A 17091-nucleotide genomic window follows, 5' to 3' on the forward strand; every position below is an offset into this window, starting at 1 on the left:
AAACAGCTCAAGTATTTGCTGGTGAGAGATAACACTGTGATAAATGGAATGACCAGCAAAATCCACTACTGTTAGTCTGTTAATGTTTAGATAATTTTTGGGCTGGAGAGATGGCTCAGAGGTTAAGAGCATTGCCTACTCTTCCAAAGGTCCTGAGTTCAATTCCCAGCAACCACATGGTGGCTCACAACCATTTGTAATGAGGTCTGGTGCCCTCTTCTGGCCTGCAGGCATACATACAGAAAGAATATTGTATAAATAAATAAATAAATATTAAAAATGTTTGGATAATTTAATTAGTCAGGTTCTGGAAAGATTCTGTTTAAAATGAGTTTTTTTTTAACTTAACAAACACGTATCATTGATATAGTAAAATATCTAAAAAGTTATTTTCACAAAGAAAAAGAAATTTCAGATCTTTAAATTTAATTTGCTCTGTACATTTGGAAAACTGAAATTCTATTTAATAAACTGTTCAAATTTCAAAGTAAAGTGACTTAAAAAAAGAAAGTCTGGAAAATGTGTCACTGTTATATTCTCCCACAAGTCTACACAGCCATATACTGCACAGGGCGGGGATAAAGGAGGAAGTTAGCTGAGCACAGGCATCATAGCCCTTCTTTCTGACTGTGAACACAAGCCAGCTGCTATCAGCTCCTGCTGCCTAGACTTCTCCGCCATGATGGACTGTGTTCTGGAGCTGTGAGCAGAAACAAGTCCTTCCTTAAGTTGCTCTCGTTGGACATTTTGTCACAGCACATGAAAAGACAGGCACATTGCTGGTTACTTATTCTCCTTACCTCATTTACTCCTCTCAACAACTCAGTAAGACAGGCACATGACACAATTTTAAAAATAAAGAAACTGAGGTCCAGTAAGTTCATATAACTTAAATAGAGTCACAAAGTGTGGCAGGTTGTATTTTCCAAAGATAGCTATATATAAAAAAAAAAAAAAAAAGCTCCTATGTACTTTTTTTAACAAACGTTTCCTTTGACAGTTTAGATTGTTAGAAAACAATGCAATGGTCAGAACAGAGTCCTCATATACCATGTATCCATATTCCCCTAGTAGAGCATCTTAACAGTTTCATACATGTGATGACCATAGAAATCAAGGTGAATGCCTTTGTATTAATTACAATGCATACATTGTTTACATTGCCTTAGTTTTTACTCAAGGTTGTTCTTCTGTGCCAGAGACCATCAGGACACCACAGTACATTTAGCTGCTATGTCTCCTAGGCTTTTCTCGGCCATGGCTACTTCTCAGACCATTCTTGTTTCTAATGACTATGAAGACAAAAAGCTGATATTTGACAGGGTATGTTTTAACCACAGTCCTAAATTAATGGCTTGTCTTTATACTGTAAAAAGGCATTCATGTTGGTCAATGCAGTGAACCTGACATGGCAAGCAGATCACACTTTGGAAGTCGTCCCCATGGCAATGCTTTCTCCTGGTGACTGTCTTAGTCTGCAGTATTTTCAGTATGTGAATGGGCTGCAGTGGTGTGTAAGACCGTATGATTCTAAAATACGTGACTTCCAATTCTAAGTACAAATTGTTCTGATGACAGGACTAAAGAGCTGTGTTAACTTAGCTTTAAATTGCTATATGCCCTTCCTATGTTATGTAATTTTTAATTCAAATCCTATTTGCTTCCATTGAATGGTATGCGTGCTTTTTAAGTGTTATTAGATTCATTACACACATTATTTAGGGCTAAGTTGCAGTCAGTGCTAACTATAACAGGCTCAGGGAAAATTCTGACCTACACCGATTACAATTCTATTTATAAAGGAAAAATCAAAACCACAGGAACAGTACTGTGTTTGGGACACATGTGTAACTGCCAAATGCAATCCCTATTTAGATGCTGGTCTTACTGCAACACTATAATTTTTTTTACAAAAAATGAATTTCTAAGTGTTTTGAGATGAAACAGTCTTTGAATAATTTTCAAGGCTTAAAATTATTTTCCTAAAAGGGTAACTCGTTTTTTAATTAAAACACTAACTCTAGAAGTTAACAGATTGAATATTCAATTTTATTCTTAAATGGAAGATGCCTCTGATATTCGGAATCTCTTAATTCCTAACCAAGGAAAAACTACTAGGGGTCAAAGGCCAATGCTAAGTTCCTAAAGCCCTTTATGGATGATACAAACACTACTAAATGGGTTGCTAGGACTCTTCAAGTAAGTCGTGTACCCACCTACACTACTATCCAGAGGAGAGTTAAGGTGGCTATCCACAGCCTGTTTCCTCGCTCCTACTTCCTCTTCAATCAGTCACAACCAGCTATTCTGTCCCTGACATCACATCAAAACCAGAGTACTTCCATGCTGCTGCATCCAACAGTAGCTTCTCTCATTTTAGTCTACCTTTGAGGGATATTCTACACATCTTCACTCCCTCTTGAAAGTTCTGGCCTTGCTCAACTTTCGTGACACGACTGCCGCAATATTCTACCAGCTGGGGTTGTTCTTCCTCTGCATAAGGCCTCTAAATCTGGGGTATTCTACTCCTTGGGCATTGGCTGTCTTCTTGCGTCTACCTCTTTCTGCTCCTTTTCTCCATGGTAACTTCATGGTGATCTTTCACTGTGGATACCCAGCACCATCCTCTCCGCTGAGCCCCACACTCTAGTTTGCTGAACACTTGGACAGTGAGCATGACTGTCTAATGGTTCTATCCACCACAGCACACTCAAAATCAACACCCTAATCATCCTTCTCTTAGTGTTCCGTTGCTCATGATCTTTCTCCACCAGATGCTTGAGCCTGAAATTTACAAGTCAAGTTTACTCTTCCCTTTCCCTCATTCCCTAAATTCCCTAAAGTCATCAAGGGACCTGGTAACTTTGTCTCCGATCCTAAATCCATGGTTTTTTTGTTGCCACCATCTTTGTCAAAACACTCATCTTTTGCTCACACCACTATTGACATCCTTTCTTTCATTCTTGGTCAAATGGCCAACATGTTTGTTCCTTTCCTCATACTGTAGACAAATGTGAATCTGATTGTACCGTTACTCAGTTCCAAGGATTTTAATTGTCTTTCTCTGGTTTTTTTATGGTTGTAAGTGTGTCAATCAATCCAAATTATCTAGAGTCTTGGGGATTGCAATCCAAGAGACACAGGTCTAAAAACCTTCAAAGAGTTACACTAAAGAAGGGAGGAAGGGAAGTGGGAGCTTTCATAGGGATTGGGAAGGTATGGGGCTACATGGCCAACAGAGGATAAAGACAAGAAAATGTCCAATAACCATTTGATACTGTGTTCTACGTTTGGGTACAAGCAACTCTCTGGCTATTCCCACATCGAGATGACCAGAGTTCCCAGTTGAGGCACCAGCTGCGGACCTGCACTCCTACTTCCCAGTGGCCTCTTAACGCCATTCTGAGAAGCTCATTCAATTATTGCTTTCAAGCAATTTCTCTTTTATCTTACAAGGGCTGTCGGTACTGTTCACAGTTACAACCCTGGCACCGTAGCCAGCACACATGAAATGCTTCGTTTCTACTTGTTAAAAGGCTCAGTTTTAAAGTGGGGGGAGGGACAGTCAGATAAGATGCTACAGTCACTTTGGGGAAAGAGTGAAACAAATGTGGTTCAGTGAATCAAAATGTCATTCAATACCACTTTTGAATTCATATCCTTTCTGGGTAAAAGTCAAGTTACAAGAAAAAGCACAAAGGAAAAGTAATGCCACTTTATATCCAGAGTATTCTCTCTAGCTGTCAACAACGTGCCTTCATGTTTTGCCTCAATGGATACTGATATAGGAAGCTACTTTACAGATATGGCCACTAAGGCTCAGAAAGAGAGAGATGAGAGGGTAAAACCACAGATTTTTAGTGGGGTACCTGAGATTTAAACCTAGTTCTTGTGACATCCCAGTCAGCCCTTTCTTGTTTCTTTTACTGTATGTACATGTGTGTGTGCTGCTGCTGCTGTTGCTTTGGTATACATTTTCAGTCTTTTAAGTCTGAAGACACAGCACTCCCAATGGCAAGAGGGATGTTTAAGAGCTGAAGAAGGAATGCCAAGAGACCCCAGGCATAATCTGCAGTCACCTAAATGCTGGCTGTCAGCTTTGGTCAAGGAAGTTTCTTTTTGTGGCCGGCAGTTCTAACTATGGAGATGCATAAATGGTCAAAGTGTTGTGAATAAGCAACTATTGAATGCTCAGCCACAAACAGGGTATGGACATCATCCCCTCTAAGGCTCAGAGAACATCACAGGGAGGAGGGTAGAAAGGATGTAAAGCTGGAGGACAGAGTAGTTCTGTGCAATGCTGTCTGCACACAGCACACAGCTATAGCACTCCAACTCCCAGCAGTCATGATCACCTGTACAAGATTGGGCCTGTCAACATCCCGTCATGGGAGGTAGGGCTCACAAGGGTCCACGCCCCTTTGAGGATTTCTAGATAGTTAAGGGCTCTTGGGAAAAGAAGAGACACTTTCTTCTTCAGTGGTGTAGCCACTGGTAAGGTGACCACACTCTCCCAGAAATACCCTCTCACTCAGACTCCTGTAAACAACCCTAAGAAACACACTGGGAAAACAAGACAGAAACTTAGGAGAAGATTTATCAGCAGGTAGGAAGGGGACAAGACGGAGTAATGGGGGTGAATAGGACCAACATACAATCATGTGTAAAACTGTTGTAACGAGGGGCAGCTGGGGAGATGGCTCAGAGGTTAAGAACACTAGCTACTCTTCCAGAGGTCCTGAGTTTAATTCCCAGCACCCACATGGTGGCTCACAGCCACCTGTAAGTAGATCTGGTGCCCTCTTCTGGCGTGCAGGCAGACTACAGTATACATAATAAATCTTTTTAAAAATATTGTCACAAAACCATTATACATACTATATGCTAATAAAATATTAAAAGCTAAACTATCTGCTGAAAATATACAAGCCCTACATATACAATCTGATGAATTTTTACGAAGTAAATACAAGATGAAGACAGAGCACTGCTTGCAACCCTAGAGCCTCCTGGTTCCAGCATGCCCCTCACAATGATTACCCATTCTAAATGGCAGCCATAATTCTAACGTCTGTGACCATGTCTTAGCTATTTTGGGCTTTATTTAGATGATAGTACAAAGTACATATTCTTCTGAATTTGACTTCTTTTATTCCTCATGCCTATGTGATTCATTCATTAAGAAAACTTAGGAAAAGTGTGGCCTTTTGTACTGTTGGATAGTACTCACTGGACAAACACAATAAAATGAATTTCTAAGCCCTGTATACTTCTAGATTTAAGTATATGAATGGTGACATTATGAACATTCTTTTTTTGTGGAAGAAAATCAGACTCAGAAATGGAACAAGGACTTCATCAAAGAAGCAGAGCAATTGGGCAACCCAACTAGATCCTACAAAGCATTTCTGTTTTGCTATGTACTCAAGTCAGAAAATCTATCTGAAGCTTAAAATAAAGGTTTTAATACTCATTTGATACAAAACCAAATATTGGTACAAATGCTACACAAAATATGACTATAGTATGTGGCTACTACAGTTACTTAATTAAAAACTTTTAAAATAAAATTCAAATCTTAACCTAACTTATGAAAGCCAATAAGACTACTGACACTTATGGTGGGGATGTTTTCATGCTAGGTCTACTTTACAGATACTTGCCTAATTTACTGTCAAATAAAAATGTGACTCCCAAATGAAAAATTAAATGTGGAAAGACGAGACGTGGCTCATGAGCAAGGACATTCCAAAGTATCACATTTCTGAGTCAGCATTTTCTCACTAGAACTGTAAGACACACAGTGATCAAGTTTTCAACCTACAAAAGCCAACTGACTCAGACGTACCTGAACACAGCACTAGTAACAGTCTCCATCACCAGGGACAGAGTCTAACTTGGAACTGTGGTCTATAACCCTGTCTCCTATCACCCCGAACTATGTGTTAACTCTCCCAGACTGTGGGAGACCCTGCTTATCACCCTGTCTTTTCTGTCAAACACCTCTGTGACTGGCTTATGTCTATTTTTTACTTGTCACTAACACTCTTAACTTTATTTTTTTTGTTTTGTTTTTGTTTTTTTATCACTTTTTTTTATTTATTTATTAAAGATTTCTGCCTTCTCCCTGCCACCACCTCCCATTTCCCTCCCCCTCCCCCAACAAGTTCCCCTCCCTCATCATCTCTAAGAGTAATCCGGGTTCCATGCCCTGTGGGAAGTCCAAGGACCACCCACCTCCATCCAGGTCTAGTAATTCCCAGATCATAGGACACAGGATTCAGAACACAATTTACTTCTTAATTTGTACACTATTTTTAAGTTCCTTTTGACATTTTTCACAGCTAGAAAAACCTTTGAGAACAAAGAACTGAACTAGAAAAATAAGAAATCTTTAAAAGAAAAATGTTCTGTTTCAATCAAAAGGCAGATGGCCTCAGGTGGGATTTTTTTCAGCTTCTCCTTTCATTGAAATGTTCTCTAGAACATTTCCTTGGTACTTCCAGACTTTAAATCCTAGGCTGGACAATTCTGAGCTACTATCTTTCTACTAGGAAAGCTCCCAGCTTTGTTCCTTAACACAATGTCTCTCATTTCTCAGCTTGACTCTAGCTAGAAAGTGGGGAGATATGGTTGATAACTAGTCTGTAGGTACACAGAAAACAGAAGAGGCTAAAAGGTCAGGTGAGTCATCAGTCACCACCAACCTGTAACCTAGTTAAGTACAAGTTATGGACCACATGAATGCACTGAGGCAATTAAGAGCTTCATTTAAAAAAACTACACAGTATTCCAGAAATGAGAAACATCTCCCTTGTACAGAATAGACAGCATCTCTGATTTTCTGGAGGCTTGTCTTACTCCAGTAATTAGACATATCTAAATTGTGTACACATAACACAGCCTGCCCTGAGTATACACAAATACCTACAACCTAGAATATTAAACAACTAGTTCTAATCTGAGATTAACTCATCTACAGATGGAGAAGTGAATTTCAACTTAGCGATAAAAAATAGAAAGACATGTCCCATCCAGTGCAGAGGGGATTAAATGGCACTGGAGACCAAAAGAGCCCTTAAAATTACGAGCACTGTGAAAGACCTGACACCTATATTAGAAATCCCTTCTTCAGATCTCAACGGCTTTGGGGAAAGTACACTTAGGAAAGACTGCATCCGTCCGGCACAGACGTCTTTATACGGAGCCTTACAGGATGAAGACTAAAGCCAATTCTAAAATTCAAACAGGTCTCACAATCTGCCACTCCTATTTATTTATTTGTGACAGGGTCTTGGTATGGTAAGTCCTTTTGTCTATGTTTTGCTTTTATTGGTAAATGAATACAACTGTTTCAGCCAGTGGCTTAGCAGAATAGAGCTAGACAGGAAAGCTAAACTGAATGCTGGGAAAAAGAAGGCAGAGTCAGTGAGAAGCCATGTAGCCACTGCCACAGACACGCTGGAACCTAGCCAGTAAGCCACAGCCACATGGCAATACACAGATTAATAGAAATGGGTTAACCAACGATGTAAGAACTAGCTAGCAATACGCTTAAGCGATTGGTCAAGTAGTGATTTAAATAATATAGTTTCTGGGTGATTATTTCGGTTCTGGGCAGCCGAGAACGAACAAGCAGCCACCCCCAACAGGGTCTTACCATGTAGCTCAGGTTAACTTTGAACTAGCAATCCTCCTATCTCAAGCTCCCAAATGCTAAAATTGTGTCCAGCTTAAACCAAGACTTCTACAATTGAAACTCACAAGAAACCACACAATTAAGTGCAACAATGTAAAGAAGATGCATCAAAAAGTTGAAAGTTAGGGGTGACAGCAGCAGTCCTTCCCTATACTTGAGAGATGGTGCAAGAGAACCAGTTCAAGGGCAGCCTTGGCTACATAGAAAGTTCTAGGTCAGCTAGGGCTACTTGAAAACCTGATTCAACAAGCAGAGAGACTTCAGTTACCTGACTGAGACAACTAGGTACTTTTAAGAGAGCTGTAAACCTGCTACTCACCCCACTGTTAACTTACATGAGCAGGTCATAGTTCTAATACTTTCCATACAACCTTGGGTAAATTATTTGACCTCTCTCAACTCAACTTTTCTGTGTTTTTGTGACTTTTTTTTTTAAACCAGAATCTCAAGTGGCCTAGATTAGCCTTGATCCTCCTGGTTCCACTTCTCAAGTGCGGAGACCACAGTATGACCATGACATTTGGCTCTCGATTTCTACACTAGGGTAGAGGACTAAAACCTGTGCAGGTTAAATGACAAGGAAATGGACATGAGCAGCTCTGGGAACCATCTCCGCTACACAGGAAGCTACTTGCAGTCAAGCCCACAGCTGACATGTGGGACTCTCCAAACTCACATAGCCCTGGGGAAGTAGATACAGCACACCAGAGGTTCTCAGGATACAAGGTCTAACTGGAGCCCTGAGCTGAAGAGATTTTCAAGGCAAGAGCCACTGAAGTCAGTAAGATGAATCAGAGACAGTCAATCTTTGTTAGGATGTGTTGGGGTCAGAAACTTGCCATGTTAACACAGCATGTAAGGATTGCTGGAGTGCTCCTTGTAAAGATTTCATTGTATTGGTTACTGCCTCTCAATCATGCTTTTGAAAGGCTAAATTCACTAGAGGGCATCATATATCAGAAAAAAAAAAACACATCAGAGAAAAACATTAAAAGGAAAGATTCAGCATTTACTCAGAGAAGTTGTACCCAACCATACAGAACACATGTTAATGTAAAACTGCTCACTTTAGCGTACCTTAGAAATGTTCAGGAGGAATTAACTAAAATCTGTGCCAAGTTAGGTAAAGGATACTAGGGCGGCATTCCTGTGTTGTGACAGACAAGCGGTACTATTAGAAAGCCTGGGTTCTTTCCAATCCCTGTGCAGTCTCTGTGACTTCATGAGCGCTTCTTGCTCTTCCTGAAAGCCATGCACACGACACAGCACTTTTTTTCCTTGCTGTAAACACCAGCTGTTCCCTCTCTCCCTCAAAAAAAAAAAAAAAAAAAAGTCACAAATACAAAGGAAAAATTTTGGAAAACTATCAAGTTTCTAGAAGATCTAGGTCTGTATATAATCAAATAATTTAAAGTCAAATTATTTTAAAATGCTTTTTTTATTAACAACATAATGATACAGCTATAAAGTCATGGAATTCCAAAAGTATCCACAGAAATGAACTCAAATACCTCACAGCTCTGCCTACCACAACTCAAAGTAACAAATACCCCAAAGCTCCACCCACCACCAATCAGTAACAAGCAAATACTCCAAAGCTCCACCCACAACTACAGTAACAAGCAAATAAATGCTCCAATGCGCCACCCTTCACAAATCCCAATAACAAGCAAGAGAAAATCTGGCTCCCAACCAGCACTCCCTCCACCTCACTGCACAACCCTGCACACAGGAGTGCCTGAGAGAGGCAAAGGTTCCACTGTCAGGTAAAAGATCCAGCTGACTTCAGTCTTTCCCAAGCCTCCTCCCCCACTACACACCATCATGTGCAATCCATTTCAACATTCCTTCACCCCACATAAATTTGTGGGCTGCTTTACTTTTCCTTTGAACCAGTTAAACCATGTGCTTGATCCCACACTGGCTATGAATTACATGAAATCCTTAACACATGTTTATTTTCACGTCTGCCTGAGTTCTTATACTCTAGACAACTTTGTTATTAGGAAGCCACTACTTAGTACTGTGATATCATCACAATTAGAAACTCCTAACAGTGAAAGCAAATTACAATGGAAAGACCCACCTCCAAGCACATTAATACTTTGTGAATTTGGCTGGTGGAATTAAGTACTGAGAACTGGGTGAAGACAAAAAACTTGGTTTAAACCCATCTTCGGAGTGTAGACAACATGAAGATGGTTTCAGCATCCATCTCCAGCATCCCGCTGCCTACTCATCTTATTATGCACTTAGGAGTCCTTTGAAACAGTTACACCAACTGAGAATAAACACACGATCCAATAGAACGACCCCCTTTACAAAGAAGTATGATAGACGTGTGCTGTGAAAGGTTCTCAAACTGCCCCAGTCCTTTAAATACATCCATGTATCAAGCCATCTGTACAGTATTTCATGAAGGAAGAATACAAAAATCTGTTTAGTTTCATAAAGTTCTAAGACTATAATTATGGAGAATTATTGGGCAAGCGAAGGCATGAAAAGGTATGGACAACAATGGAGTACAGATGACCCAAACCAGAACAATCAAGTGGTATCGAAATCATCAAGTCCTCCCCTGCTTTCTATACTCCCAAAATTAACTTTAAAAAAGCAAAAAACTTGCCTGGCAAGAAGGTTTAGCTGAAAGGTGCTTGCTATACAAACCTCATTTCCAAATCTGGACCCCTGAACCAATGATGGGAAAGAGAGAATCAACCCCAGAAGTTGTCCTCTGACCTCCACATGTGCATCATGGCATGCATGGGCCTGTACTCTATACACATACACAAACATACCAATAATCATAATAGTTTGTTAGAAATAATCCTTAAAATGAGCCCCTCCGCTGACGCAAAATAACTCCAATTAAACCAAAATAGACCAAATCAAAAATGCCTACGTTTAATAAATGACTCCATCCCAGGTGGCCTGGAGAGCATGGCAAGGGGAGAGAAAGACAGAGAGACAGAGAGAGACAGAGCGGGGAGACAAACAAAACCCAAAACTGGGTGCAAGCCTAAATAACCTATGGGAGTAGTCCTGACCCTTGGCAGGCTGGGGGTCCGGACCAAGGCAACTTCCAGGCCAGGGACTGGGGTGATGCTTCCAATCATAGTTAACTTTAAATCATAATAGATTTTTTAATTTAAATTATATTTTTAGTGGGTGTATGAGTGTTTGCTTACATGTGAGCACATCCATGACACAGTACATATGTGGAAGTCAGTCCTCTCCTTCTACCATGTGCATTCCAGGGATGAAACTCAGGTTACCAGTCCTGGCAGCAAGTGCCTTTACCTGCTGAGCCCGCCTGCTACCCCCTGTAATAAATTTAAACTCCTTTTACTTACAAGAGATACTCGGCCTATTTTCTTTATTCAAAACTGTCCTATATGTACATTTGTATGTATTATATACAATACATGTATTACATATTACATATACACAAATGTCTTGCATTTGCATTTAAATATACAAACATATATAACATATAATCACATAATTCTCACACATACATAAGGCCTGGCTCATCAGAACCTATCTAAGTGTTATCAAAATACCCACCACAAAGACAAATCATAAAAGTTTATCAAATGCAATAACTGTGTGTGTTCTGACTCTAGGGCACTTGTTTTCCTAGGACATAAGACAAATTTATTCTGATTCAGCTCTAGAAGCCATGGTCCTTATTTCCACTGTAAACAAAAGAATCAATAAAAGAAACTGATTTGACAGGCGGTGGTGGCACAAGCTCTTATCCCAGCACTCGGGAGGCAGAGACAGGCAGATTCTCTGTAAATTCAAAGCCAGCCTGGTCCAGGACAGGCTCCAAAGCTACAGAGAAACCCTGTCTCTAAAAACAAAAACACAAACAAAAGAAACTGGCTAACTCTTAAGAGAGATAAGATACACATGTAAAGGTGTTTCAAGTTTCAAAAATTTAAGCTGGGCAAACTTTCCATTTCTGCGAGCGGTGATAAAAAGTGAATCATTAGAAGCAAATGCCAAAATCCAGAGTGAAGGCAGGTAGAATTCTCTATTCCGTGAAGCCTCAAGCTACCATCTCCTTTGCTTTCTGTATACTCTAGACCATGAAATGCCAATTATAAAAATTACAACCGTGTGAAAATTTCATTTTCTAAAGAAATACTCTAAAATTTGGGATCAGCAAAAATAATAAATTACCTTCTTAAAGGTTACCAATTAACTCAACTTCTAACAATTTTACAAATTTAAAAGCAAAAATCATAGTCTAGGATGATAGATTGAATAAGTAAAATCAGGAACACAAGGACAATCACTCTCACCATTGCTATCAACCCTGAGGGGAGTTCCAACCAGAACTAGTTAAAGATTTATTTATTTATTATGTATACAACATTCTGCCTCCATGTATGCCCGCACGCCAGAAGAGGGCGCCAGATCTCATTACAGATGGTTGTCAGCCACCATGTGGTTGCTGGGAATCGAACTCAGGACCTCTGGAAGAGCAGCCAGTGCTCTTAACCACTGAGCCATCTCTCCAGCCCCCCAGAACTAGTTAAATTAGTAAATAAAACTCATCCAAAGGCTGGAGAAATGACTCAGCTGTTAAGAGCACTGACAGCTCTTCCAGAGGTCCTGAGTTCAATTCCCAGCAACCACATGGTGACTCACAACCACCTGTAATAAGATCTGGTGCCAACTTCTGACCTGCAGGCATACATGCAGGAAGAACATTGTATATGTAATAAATAAATAAATCAAAAAAAAAAAAAAAACCTCATCCAAATCAGAAGGGAAAACGAGATTTCTACAAGACATGATCCTAAATCTGGAAATCTCAGAAAAAAAAATTACCAACTCAGGGCTGGAGAGATGGCTCAGAGGTTAAGAGCACTGACCATTCTTCCAGAGGTCCTGAGTTCAATTCCCAGCAACCACATGGTGGCTCACAACCATCTGTAATGAGATCTGGTGCCCTCTTCTGGTCTGCAGGTATACATGGTGGCTGAACACTGCGTACATAATAAATAACAACAACAACAACAAAAATTTACAAACTCACCAGAGAGAGGAGCTAATCAATTCAGCACAACTGCAGGAACAAAATTCAACACACAAAACTCAACTGTAAGTCAAGCTTGGAGGTTTGTGCCCATACTCTCAGCTCCTGAGAGCCTGAGACACAAAGATTACCATTAATTCAAGGCCAGCCAACCTTGTCTACCTAGAGAGTTTCAGGCCAGTGTGGAGTTTACAGTAAAATCCTACCCAGAAAAAAAGGGGAGGGAGGAGGCGAAAGAAAAAAAAAAAAAAAAACAAGAAAGAACTTAATAAAACACTGACTCCTGCAAGTACATTAACAGTAATATGCCTAAGAATAATTCAACCAAAGAGCTAAGTCTTCGAAACTGCTACAAATTACAAATGACAAAGCACTGCCAAAAGAAATGAAAGACAAGTCAAACATTTAGAAAGAATCCTACACTTATGAATATGGCAATAAAACACGAAGTAATTTATAGACGCAATATAATTTCTATCAAAATTCCAATGTTTTTTTTTTCCAGGCATGTAAAAATCTCTCAATTTGGTATTAAATGTAAAGGAGCCTCAAGTAGCCAGAGCAGTGCGGAAGAACAAGAACGCTGAAAGATTGGCACTTCCCACTGCAAAAAACATACAGGAATCAAAACAGGACACCATTGGCACAGAGAACCAGCAATGATCAGTAACAAAACTAGCCAAAGTTAAACACTGATAGCTAACTAGCAGAAGAGAAATAATTAGGGTTTGTTACTAACAGGAGACAGGTAGCCCATCCCTTAGGGCACACAAGTTTCCTGCATCTGTGGTAACAAATTCCCAGTGACTTAAAATAAATGCATTCTCTAATCTTGGGACCCAAATAATATCCAGTGATATTATTTCAGATTCAGGTACATGTTCAGGTATAGGTCATATTTCCTTCACGTTGTAGAAGGAACAGCTCTTGCCTCATACAGCTGCCAAAATTCCTTGACTGTGACCATCTCCTCCCAACCTCTGCCTCTGTGGTCACTGTCCCTGCTTTTCTGTGCATTGTATCCCTCCACCTCCCCCTTTTAGGGTATATGTGACCTCCTGTAGGACCCATCCATGTAACTCAAGATTGTTATCCTGCTCCAGAGCTCCAAATCATCAAGAACTCTCTTTGCCATAAAAATAATGCATCTTAGCTTCCAGATTTTAGATTACAAGGTTACAGGCCTTTTTCCCACTGAAACTTGAGCATCTCATCAGGTGTATAAAAAGCTATCACACAGCAAAGACAGCTATACTTTGAATACAAGAGTTTCATCTCTTCTGTATAAAGAGGGTGCAATTCTGCTCAAATGCAGTTGTCCTGAACTACCTGCAAGCACGCATCTGACATGCGCACTCAGTAAGAAGCCAGCTTTCCTTCTGCTACACTAGCACAGAAGGGTCTTCCCCATACAAGCAGGTCCTGCAGAGCTGGGTAATACTAACTGAGGCTTTAAATAAATCTGAAGCAAGCTACTCTCCAAAGGCAACAAGTTTATTTTTACCCTCTAAATTTTTCCAGACAATTTCAAGGCCCACTAGCCCTTGAATCTACTCCAAAATCAAGCAGTTTTCATTCCATGAAATCAAAATAAATTCCAGATGAATTAAAGAGTTACATGTAAAATATGAAAGCACTAAAGAATTAGAATAAAATATAGCAATAGAAAAAATGGGAAAAGAATCAAAATAGTCACATATGAGAAAATACACAAAAATCAAATTAAGGCAGCATGAGACATGTTTTCAATTACTCGTTTTTTTCTATTTGTCAGTGATAATCTACAAAAGTGAACACAGAGGGAAGAGGACAAACACACTGTTACTAAGGACATCGCAGACGGGCTCCTTCACAAGTGAACACAGAGGGAAGAGGACAAGCACACTGTTACTAAGGACAGTGACAGACGGGCTCCTTTAGTAGTGAGCAGAGAGGGAAAAGGACAAGCACACGGTCACTAGGATATTGATGGACAAGCTCCTTAAAAAGACAACATAATGAAGCCAGTACTTTTTAAGTGCATATATATTTATACCCAAAAATATCATTCAAATTTTCTATCTTAGAAAAATATTCATAAAAATGAGAAACTGTATCGTAAAGATCATCACTGACGGCTGATGTTGTAGCTCAATGGAGGCCATGAATTCAATCTCGACACAATAAATACATAAATGAATAAGTAACTTCCTGGAGTAGTATGTAAATATGACGATCAGAAGAGCAAAATGTCCATCAACAAAGAAATGGGGGCTGAAGAGATGGCTCAACAGTCATTAGTGCTTACAGCTCCTAAGCTCAGTTCCCAGCACCCGTGACATGGCTCACAACCACCACCAACTCCAGTCCCAAGGAATCCGATCCCCTTTTCTGGCCTCTCCCAGTACCTGCACTTGCGTGCTCATAACACACACACACACACACACACACCTACAGAAAATAGAGAAATGGCTAAGCTATGATCAACAGTCACGTAAAGGAGTACTGTGGGGTCAGTTTTAAGCAGTGAGGCTACAGTTAAAAAGTAATCAATGAAGTAAAAGGAGCAACTGACAAAACTGTAAATAAATTATTCTGTTGTTAGTTAAAGGAAAGATATCCTCCCAAACTCTATATATGATGCTTATATATTAATAGAAGTCATGGGGGGAAAGCATAATTCAGAAAAGGTTCTGGTAATATAAGTTAGTGAAAAAAGTGAGTACAAAGTTGTATAATTATATCTAAAAATTATACAACATAAATAAGTTTATCAATTACCTGAATAATGTAATTTTAACTGTTCTTTATATATTATTTTTCCCAAAGTGTATAAATGTTACATAGCACAGCTAATCTTCAAATAAGAATCAACTAAAGTTTCTTTGTCTTCAAAGCAGAACAAATGACCAGCAGTAAATTCTTATGCTCTGAAGAGTCAGGAAAGTTGCCACAAACCTACCCTTCCGAATGCCAAGATAATTATACATGGTTAGCAATGTGTGTCCACATTTAAAATACTTATCAACTTAACCAACTTAAAAGAATGCGACCTTCTTCAGGCTGCCTATTTTGATATTCACTTCAATGTTTCTTTTCACTACTAAAAAGTTTTTGAACATTCTAATTTAAAGCTTCCTTTGGCGAGTTCAGGTAACATAAAAAATATTTCAGGCAGGCCTTGTTTTTAGTAAAATTGTGACTGATTAGCATACTCACCCGACTGTATCACTGGCTGACCCTAAAGCAGCTTTCAGCATGTTTGAAAAGAGGGCAAAAACCAAGATCTGGCAAACATTCAACTAGAAAGACATAGCACAGCTTTTCAAGAGGAGGAAACAGATCCTGCCTCAAGAAAAGGCTCCCTCCAGATAAAGTAAGGCAACCTCTGCCTCAGTTTTAATCCAAAATCCCCTCAATCCCTTTAGGTCACATTCTTCCTGCCTAGGAGCATAGCCTGCCAAGTCACAGGTCTCAAAATCCTACAGTCTCTTCAGGTCAAATTACAACAGGCCTGCTCCATGAAGCCGCTTGTCCAAGACCTACCTACTCACATGGTCAGTATGTGCTATTTTTCTGCCAACATCCTTTTCCTATATTCTGACCTCCCATTATATTTTACCGGGGGCCAGAACCCACACATTCCATTCCTAACCCAACTCCTGCAGACACAGAATGGAGCGGCCTACCAAAAAACACAACAGGTGTTGATTATGTTCCATATGAACAAAATTTGGGCAATATTACCACTTCGGGCCTTGACTGGCTGCCTAAGGAGTATTGTAATAGGGGAGTAACTGAAAAGTCCCTGAGCTCAAAAATAGTAGCCCAAGCTCTGTGGTCCATTCATGTAATCGCAGCAATTGGGAGTGCAGGCATGGCCCTAGGTTTCAAAACAGACCCTGTCTCAAAACAAAAAAGAAAAAAAGAAAAAAATGCAAAGATCACACCTGCCAGGTCAGAGGAGAGTTTTAATCTCCAAAGCAAGTTGCTTCATCACAAAGGATTAAGAAACAGGTCTGTGGTCAGAAAGCATGGAATTCTCCCAACAACCCCTAGTTTTGTGGCCCTGGACTACTAAGTCTACACCTTCCCTAGCAAAGGGTCAAGGGAGATAAAAGCAGGCATTACCTTTCTAGGGTACTACATGAAATGATGCACATAGCACAGTCCCACAATACCTACAAGGGTGCACACACTACACTGACACCAGCCAGATGCCCTACAATTTCTATTTGATTCTGACACTCATTGCCTGAAGGTAAGATCAGATCCAACAAGGTAAAGAGCAAGAACCTAACAAAACCACTCACTCTTACTTCAGATATCACTGGGCTCACTACACTAATGCCCATTTAACTAC

General features: G+C 39.9%; 1 protein-coding gene across 4 annotated transcripts in view; it reads right to left on the bottom strand.

Moving 5' to 3' along the window:
- Window positions 1–17091, bottom strand: part of Lclat1 (lysocardiolipin acyltransferase 1) — a 121560-nt gene that overhangs the window by 90892 nt on the left and 13577 nt on the right. Inside the window, exon 1 of one of the 4 annotated variants that reach the window (XM_057788644.1) lies at window positions 8777–8848. The exons of the other annotated variants lie outside the window; for them this stretch is intronic. The gene's annotated coding sequence lies outside the window, so the exon portion shown is untranslated. Of the gene's footprint in view, window positions 1–8776; window positions 8849–17091 lie in introns of those variants that run through there. 4 annotated transcript variants of the gene reach the window in all.

This window comes from Chionomys nivalis, chromosome 1, assembly GCF_950005125.1.
Source record: "Chionomys nivalis chromosome 1, mChiNiv1.1, whole genome shotgun sequence".
Taxonomy (NCBI): domain Eukaryota; kingdom Metazoa; phylum Chordata; class Mammalia; order Rodentia; family Cricetidae; genus Chionomys; species Chionomys nivalis.